General features: G+C 45.5%; 1 long non-coding RNA gene across 1 annotated transcript; it reads right to left on the bottom strand.

Moving 5' to 3' along the window:
• Nucleotides 1-6263: 6263 nt before the first annotated feature.
• Nucleotides 6264-8716, bottom strand: LOC125526489 (uncharacterized). Its single transcript, XR_007291714.2, has 3 exons — nt 8337-8716; nt 6558-6626; nt 6264-6459 (listed from the first exon to the last, which is right to left on the bottom strand). It is a non-coding gene; the product is annotated as an uncharacterized LOC125526489 (long non-coding RNA).
• Between the last annotated feature and the right edge of the window lie 964 nt (nt 8717-9680).

Here is a 9680-nt window from a genome sequence, read left to right as displayed (position 1 = left end):
CTTCATCCGTGGACTTGGGGACTTGTCCGTCTTCACGTGCATCTTCGGGAGGGTCCTCTTCGTACCTAATCATGCACAACGTCTCGGACTTAGGTAGTGGCCATGTCTCGAGAGGATCATATGTAATATCACTAAGGAGAGAAGTCACCTCGGTCTCGAGAGCTCTAGCTCTAGCTCGAGTCATGGGTCCTCTTGGCACTTCGTGAGACGATGGTAGGTCCATGCTGATGACCATAGGATGCTCCACATCAGGAGTGCTCGGACTTAGTGGATGCACCACCGGACCAACATTCTACCACGACATCGAGCTATGGTACAACAACACCCATAACAAATTTGCATCTTATGCATGGATTGACTCACATTATGATTGCCTTGTTGCATCTTGTATTCCCATGTCATCCATGATATATGAGCTGGTGCACTTCCTTAGCAAATTTGTTGTGATCTTTCTTGATGGCATCTTCGTACATCATGATCATATTGCCCACCGTCAATTACATGACAACATAATCACTTTGAGCATCAATTGCCATATTCATGCTATTGTTAAACCGTCCTATTATGACATCATTTTGCAAAATGGTCGCATTAATCACATTCCCACCACTTTTGTGCATACTACAAATGTTTTTTCTCCCATGAATGCTTTGCATATCATTCTATATCATCTTGTGAAGCATCATGTGTCTTGCCACACACAATCTTGCCTCACAGACTCATACCTAATTCATAGACACCTTGTGTGCGCTAACCATTGTATTTCCGAGTGTCGTTTGTGTTTTCTCTTTTTGCATGTATACCACTCCGGCGACACCTTGGAGTACTTGTATTGCGCAATGTCTTGAACTCCATCCAACTACAAGTCCGTCCACAACAACCGTTTCAATGGTGATGAGGATCACGATCTGAGGTCGGATCTTTCCCAAGGGGGGGAGATGATGCAGAGCATCCTATGATCATCCCCATGTACACTTCGACTACTCCCCAAGCCCCAAGAGGACACTCGATGAGACCTCGACCATATACCATTGGACACAAGGTGAACTCACTCCTCTTCGATCCGTCCCGTTCCACATATGAGACATGGTTACTACCTCATGCATGGACCTTGTGTATACTCAGGCTCATACGAGATGACCATGGAGATTCAAAGTACCAAGGCCAAGCATGGAAGAGAAGACGGAAGAAAGGAGAAGAAGACGGAGTAGCTGCTGAGCTGGAGTCGGACATCCGGACGCCAAGCCGGATCATCCGGATTCAGCCGGATCATCCAAGCGCCCACCCGGATCATCCGGGTAATCCCCCAACCTCGACGATTGAACCTTGCAGAATCCCCTCGATGGGGCTGGATCATCCGGATGAGGTCCCGGATCATCCGGACGATGCCCGGATCATCTGGACCCCCATCCGGATCATCCGGCCTTGCCAGCGTGCATGCCTCCGGGCCGAGGCCCATGTACGCACTTCGCCCGCTCACTTACCCCTTCGTGGCTTAGACTATAAATAGACCTCCTCCCCCCATTTTTAGGGTTAGCAAAGTAGTAGCTCATTAGAGATAGAGCTTTGCTCATCCATTACGGATCTACTCCACGAGAGAGACCGCTGCCCCTCTTCGGAGAAGATCCCCTTGGATTCAAGACCCCCTTTTTGGTGGCCCCGTCAAGACCTCCTTTGGAGAAGAACCAGTTATCGTGTATCGTCCCTTGTTGATCGTGGATATTGTATCTCCTTTTGTGTTCATGGATCTAGCACATGTGTAATCATACTTGTGTGTTTGAGTGTTCCTCTTGTGTTCCCCTTTGTGATTTCCCCTCGTGTTTCCCCTCGTGTTCTTGTGTTCTTCGCGGGATACGCTCCTGTCGTGAAATATCGGCCATCTAGGGTTCAACCCTACATCACGGCTGGGGTGTGGCGGCCTCCTTGGCATCCTGTTCATCCAGTGGCAACCACGCGGGGTCCTCTTCATCCAACCCCACCTGGGAACTGTTCATCCATAGCCAGCCAACCAGCTCGACTCACCACATCTCGTCTCGTTCTACGTATCGCACGCATGGTTGAAAGCACAAGTGCTTCCTGGTTGATTTTGGTAATTAATGTCAACATATCTCTTGTTGGACTAATATTTTTATCTAGTATATTTCAGAAAGTTCAACAAAGGCGTGGCATGGACAAGAGGATGTGGAACCCCTTCAAGATGCTAAGGACACATATTGGCAAAAGCACAAGACTCTATATTTCCATTTTAGTGATCCAAGATCACATTGAGTCCATAGGAAAAGCCAATACTATTAAAAGGAGATGGGGTGTTGCCTAATGGTCCACTTGCCCAAAGTGCTTAGTGATATGCTCCAAAGCCTCTCAACCACTTTCTCAATTCCAAATATGTCGTAAACTTAAAGTCAAACTCGGTCCCACCGATTTGATCTATCCGGTGCCACTAAGTTCACTTGACAAAGCCACTTTCAGAAACCCTAGTCAGTTCAGTCTCACCAATGGGATCTCGGTCTCACCGATATGGGCTTCCAAACTCTCTGTTGCCTGTTGCAATTATTTCGGTCTTACCGAGATATGCAGTCAGTCCCATCGAGATTGCTTGACCAACTCTCTGTTTGCTCATTACCAAAACCGATCTCACCGAGTTTGTGTAATCGGTCAAACCGAGTTTAGGTTTTACCCTAACCCTAGCACATCGGTCTCACTGAGTTGATCATATCGGTCCCACCGAAAAGCATAACGTTCACATTTTGAACCAGGTCGATCTCACGAGTTTCACTATTCGGTCCCACCGAGTTTGGTAAATTGTGTTTAACGGTTAGATTTTGTGTGGAGGCTATAAATACCCCTCCACCCCCTTCTCCTTCTGAGAGAGAGCCATCAGAACGTGCCTACACTTCCAGCATTCATTTTCTGATAGAGAACCACCTACTCATGTGTTGAGACCAAGACATTCCAATCCAACCACAAGAATCTTGATCTCTAGCCTTCCCAAGTTGCTTTCCACTCAAATCATCTCTCCACCATATCCAAATCTGTGTGAGAGAGTTGAGTGTTGGGGAGACTATAATTTCAAGCACAAGAGAAAGGAGTTCATCATCAACACACCATCTATTACCTTTTGGAGAGTGGTGTCTCCTAGATTGGTTAGGTGTCAATTGGCAGTCTCCGTCAAGATTGTGGAGTTGAACCAAGGAGTTTGTAAGGGCAAGGAGATCGCCTACTTCGTGAAGATCTACCCAAGTGAGGCAAGTCCTTCGTGGGCGATCGCCATGGTGGAATAGACAAGGTTTCTTCTTTGTGGATGCTTCATGGGTGGATCCCTCTGTGGACTCGCGCAACCGTTACCCTTCGTGGGTTGAAGTCTCCACCAACATGGATGTACGATAGCACCACCTATTGGAACGACACCAAAAATCTCCGTGTCTCCAATTGCGTTTGCACATTCCAATCCCATCCCTTTACTTTCTTGCAATTTGCATGATTTACTTTTCGCTGCTCATATACTCTTTCATTGCTTGCTTGAAATGTATTGTGAATGTTTAAACTTGTGCTAAAACTCCACCTTAACTTAAAGAACTTAAAAACTGCTACTTTTGTTCCTTGAGGGTCTAATCACCCCCCCCCTTCTAGACACCTCTTCTCGATCCTTTCAGCAGTAGCAACAGTCACTATTCATCAAGGGGCAACCCAACACCAGCTTGCTATGTCTCGCACGGGGGCTCGATCGGCTTCAGTAAGCAGCGGCAGCGATCGATCGCTCGGGTTCAGTTAGAAGCACTAGCAAAGGAATCGCTTGGGTTCAGTCAACAGCGAAGGAATTGCTCGGGTTTAGTTGACAGCCAAGGGATTGACCGCTCAGGTTCAGTAAGGTAGCTAGTGCAATATCTCAGGTTCAGTAAGGGAACACCTCGTTTGGGTTCAGGTAGAGCCAACACCTCGCGCGCACACACGTGCCGACGTACGAGAGAAATGCGCAAACCATAGTGCATCACTCGGCCCCGATCACCCACCATAACTGGAAACTACCCGAAACTTTCCACGCCCTCGCTTCTACCACAATCTTTTCTGTCATGGACGGCCCAAAAAATGACATGCAGGTGTGTCTCTGGCCCGCTGTGATGACCCGAGCCCGACGCTCCAAACGCCTTCCATGTTCTTCGTTGTCGTTGTGTGTTTTATTTGGTTGTTTCAGTCTTCATCGCATCCTTGCATTGAATCATGTCATCATTACCAAATTAAATGTTTTCTCTTAAATAAATTGCATAGATCTTTCGATCTATTTAAACCGAGGGAATTCACATGGTGAGTTCTCTTTATAACATATCCTCCCAATATTTAGGGAGCTATATTAAACCATTCCATTGTCTTGGAATCACCCATAACACATTTGCACCGTTCTTCAAATTTCGTTTTTATCCAACTCAACTTCTTTTCTTCCTTTGGAGCCTTTTAGTAAAATTGAGTTGCAATTTTACTTTATCCATAAATGTCCAGCTTCTGCCCATAAATCAAGCTATTCATGTAGGATTACCAGTTAAAATCTCATCTCATTTGGTCTCTATTTAAATAGCTTCCAAATTCAAACAGTTTGAGTTTTAGTCAAACTTATTTGAATTAGTATCTTCTAAACTCTTTCCAACCATTTTCATTAAATCCTCTGTATTTTTCTAACTCCAGGAAAATATGTCACTTGTTGGAATTCCAACTCTACCCTTCATTTTCCTTGCAAGTTTTCTGTCAAGATTAGAATTAGAGAGAGAGAGAGGAGAGCCAGCCCAGCTGGGCCTCCCAACTCCCACCCTGGCCCACCTAGGCCCATGTGCACCTAAGGCCAGCAGCCCTCGCTGCTAACCCTAGCCGCTAGGGCGCCCGATACCCCTCCGCCCGATCTCACCCTCTCCCTCCCGCAGCGCCGCCATCTCCCCTCGAACCCCTTTTCTCGATCTCTCCCTCCTGATCCCTTTGCTAGCGACATCCACCACCTTGCCTCGTCTCCCTCCTCCCACTACAAGAAATATGTCAACTTGCGACCATCACTATTGGTCACTGAAAGGTCATTGTTTTTCATTTGCGACCTTTTTGTGACCAAAAACAAAAGGTCAAAAGTTGGCGGTCGTAAACTGAAATTAATGACCTTCTCACAAAAGGTCGTGGAACCCATGACCTTTTGTTTTGGTCACTGGCTGTCTGCCCAGGCCATGTCGGATCCGACGTGGCAATCCGACGTGGCAAAATTGCGACCAATTGAAAAGGTCGTTGATAAGATTCAGCCCAGTCCGATTAGGTGTCTATTTGGGCCGAGTCCATTAATTCAGCCCATTTATGATTTTTTTTCCTTGATGTTTTTGGGCCTTTTCTATCATGGGCCTTTACCTTTCCACATAGTTCATTTCCTTTTTGTTTATATTTTGTATTTGAGTCGAGGCCTACTTATATTTCTGAATAGCTTTTCAGCCCAGGTTATTTTGGGCCATGGCATCTTAATAGTACAAGTATAATTGGGTCGTGACGACTATCAGGTCCAGTAAGAACATTTTCTGGAGAATTTAATGTTCAAGTAAAATGTTCATAGGTCGTGACGACCACCACCATCAGAAATCCTTGCCATTTTAACATTTAGTTTGTACATACACTAATTTTAATACAAAGGGCCAACAGCATCCATGCTAAAATCCCTATGAATGTTCATAGGAAAGCTTTATAAGCATATGAAAGTTCCAATTTGATCAAAATTTCAACTAGACTACTAGTGTTACAATTTATTTAACACGATGACCACCACTATCCCAACATGATGTTTATATAATATCTTAAGTGATCTTAAATAGCTAGCAACAAAGTCTACTACAACATCTCAGTCAATTAAATCACATACGGTTGTGGGACTATGATTAACCAAAACAGTGCAAATCAATCTATTATAAGACAAAATAATGCTCATTTAAGGAAATATCAACACCAAGCACTCATTCAACTGCACCAAATTAAGAGTACCATAATCTGTATGGTTAATGTTCAAACACACATGTGAAATCATATTGTCAAATGCATGCACATATACCACTAATATCTTTGCAGCAACATTTGCCCGCCATTTTACAAATATTCAAGCTACACGATATTACTATGTTATAAATCTGACATGGGTTAGACAGAGTAATGTTTTGTGTCAGGATCAGATTGCATGGCAGGACTACAGTATATAGGAGATCCAGGCTTGGATAAAGCAGTACTACTTCAGAAGCAGAACAAGACAACATCACTAAGAAGATAATCAGAACCAAGTTGCTGTTAGACGACTGACAAACAACATCTTACAGAGGCAATTCTGATTTCTGGTTGAGCATGCACATTAACAATTAGCATGTGCTGATATGCAGCATAGTTTGAATAGGGTACAGTCTGGGAATTTTTAGTTATTTTGTACAGCTGGTGTTGCGTTGATGATGTCGGAATTGCCTGAAAATTCAACAAGGAACAGAGCATGATCAGAAACCCATTTGTTGTATATCAAAGTATGAACTAGGTAACACAATGAGAAATGTGGTGCTAGATACCAGGGTCGATGATACTCAGCCAGCAAACTTGGAAGTATTTACCACACGTAGTTCCCATATCAACATTGTCTGGAAATAAAACATTAGGCGCTGTTAATTTTGAACAACATATTATTGAGACAACAAAAAAGTTTGACATGATTATGACTGCTTTACCATCTTATTCACAATTTCAAACTATTTATTAGCTTTCTAGAACATATCGATAACGACAGAATAGACCGCCATGAATGTCGCATATGCATCGCTGCATGTAGCATACATACATACTACACATTCTAGAAGCAGCAAGTGAGCTCCATGGAAAGGAAGCAAGATGCACAAATGCTGACCGAATCATACTATTTTAGTTAGAAGAGAGGGATTGTGTGAGGCAATTTAGGCCAAGAAAGCATCCACCCAATCCACTCCAGTTGGCCTCGCAATGATCTTCGTTGAGGGCAAATCAGTCAGTAATCACAGTAGTAGCAGGATGCTTTGGTTGAACAAGGCCGCATGGTGAAGCAGCCACACCTACTACCATTGCTGGCTAATGAAGAAAATCCCCAATGCGCTTTGCAAAGCTGGAGGGTCGATCCCCAAGCTACGAGATCGATACTACTAGCATCACCACATCAGCAACAAGTAGCTAATAAGGCCTCTTCCCTCTGCCTGCGCAGCGCACCTACCGTTGTTTCTTCTTGGTTGGTGGCAGGGTGGCGGGGTGATGAGATCTAGCAGTAGCGTGTAACTTAACCGCAGCAGTAAGCAAAGTGAAGCAAAAAGGGGGGCGGTTTCCTACGCGACGAGATGCGCTGGAGACCGCTGGACGGTTTTACCTTGACAAGGGATATATATACCAAGAACTTATCGACCACGACAAAATAGATTGCCACGAATGGCGTTTATGCATCGCCACATCAAAAATATAAACAGTTATCCCAACTAGTACACTCAAGGGATAGATTTATGGAGAACTTATCGATCCTGACAAAATAGATTGCCATGAATGGCGTTTATGAACCGTCGGACGTACCATACGTAACGTACTAGACAGATTCTATCGCATTGTGCATTTGTCGGTCAGCTCCATGGAAAGCGACAACTTGGACAAATCGTTACCGAATTAGCCAATCATACTATTTTGGCTACAAGGGATTGCCCAATCAAATAATATAGTACAATCAAAGGGCTTACGTATCGAGAACATATCGATGATGACAGAATTGACAGCCATGAGTGTTGCCTACGCACCGCCGAACGCAGCACACCATACATACTACACATTCTAGCAGCAGCAGCTACTGAGCTCCATGGGAATGGAAACAAGCTGGGAATCACCCAATCATGTTATCTTAGTTAGGTTGGAGGGACTGGGCCAACCAATGTCAGGCCAAGCATCCACCCCACTCCACTCTGCCTCGCAAACGATCTTCATTCAGGGCAAATCAGTAGGTCCAGCACGCTTTGCTTGAACATGGCCGCTTAGAGAAGCGGCCACGCCTACCACCACCGGGTATGGAAATCCCCAATGCGCTAATGCGCGACAAGAGGATCGATGGATGGATCCACAAGCTCCGAGACCGATAGTTACGCCACCACAGCTGCAACAAGCGACTACTCCGGCCCTCTACCTGTCGGCGTTTCTTGTTCTTCGGTGGTGGGGTGGGGTGGCGGGGGAACGAGATCTAGAAGCAACGCGTAACTTAACCGCAGTAGCAAGTAAAGAAAAAGGGGGTGGTTTCCCGACGAGATGCGCTAGAAACTGGTAAACCTGGGTGGGTACAGGACGGTTTGTACCTTGACGCGGGTGCCCTCGGCGGCGAAGCTGAGCACAACGGAGAGGACGCCGAGGAAGCCGACGAGCGCACACACCACCACCGCCTTCTTGCAACCCACGGCTAGCCTCCTCGCCTGCCGGATCTGCAGCCTTCCTCCTCCCCGATTCGAGCTCCACCAGCACTCACCTGGAACAACAAGCGAGCAAGCCAACTGCTGGAGTTGGCGCGGGCGCGGGGTAGCAGGTCGCGGGTGCGGCCCCGCGTTGCGAGACTCTCCTGGCCGCGGCGACGCCGGTCTCTAGGAGTAGGGAGCTCAGGTCGGCCTGGCCTCGGCGCTACAGCACCACGTCTACGGTGAGGGTCGTCGACAGGGGGGGGGGTTTGGGGGCGGCGGCGGATCGAGTTCCGAGGGAGGGATAGGGCGGTGGTTGTGGATGCATAGGAGAGAGGGGGACGAGAGGACGAGTGGTGCGGGTTGTTTTAGGGCTAGCTACTTGGGTGAGACGATGAGGGGGTCAAGTCTGCCGTCGGATCCGGGACGATCGGACGGTTTAGATCGCCCACAGTAGGGTGATCCGGGGGAGACGTCCTGATTGGTTGGAGACCACGGGTGTAATTTAAAATATAGTCTCTAAGTGCTAAAAACAAAAGTGTTTATGAAGCAACTACCAATGATATTTTGAAAAATGGAACCACTAAAATTTTCCCTCAACTTATACCATATTTTATGGATGATAACCAACTTGTATGCATTTCCGATCGTTCTAGCCTTTTTTTAGCCATTTAAACGACCTTGTACCAAATCAGGAGGAACCGGGTCAAATTTGAACTACAACAACTTCATAGTTTGCTCATTGTTTTTTCCAAAAATCATTTTTAGGTACACTTGTAATATGGTAATGAGCTATCATGCGTGAAGATTCATGGCTTTCAAGCCAAATGATCAATCTTATGGCCACATTCATGGCATAGTTTGTTCAAATGGTCTCATATTGTGCACAAGGGTGCATCTTGGAATTCCAAACAATGTTGCGTAAGGAAGTTATCATTTTCTTTGCACGAAAAAATCATTTTCCATTTTTTGAGTGCCCAAAATGAGCTTTTTTGTGAAGAACCTACCAAATATTTGTTGCAAAATTGTGCCAAATCAATTTTATAAAATACTAGGACATATTTAATGCACAGTTGACCAAATGGTTGGGTGTCAAAAGTTTTGATCCACCTCTTGTGAAAAAGACAAATTTCTGCCGATTCAGCAAGAAGCGGGTCAAATTTGAACTGCAGCTGCCTCATAGTTTGCTCTTTATTTTTTTTCCAAAAATCATTTCTAGGTACATAACTATCTATTTAATCAGAGAAACAT

This window comes from Triticum urartu, chromosome 4A, assembly GCF_056163025.1.
Source record: "Triticum urartu cultivar PI428250 chromosome 4A, HENAU_Tu73, whole genome shotgun sequence".
NCBI lineage: Eukaryota > Viridiplantae > Streptophyta > Magnoliopsida > Poales > Poaceae > Triticum > Triticum urartu.
This window is presented reverse-complemented; position numbering and strand designations above follow the sequence as displayed.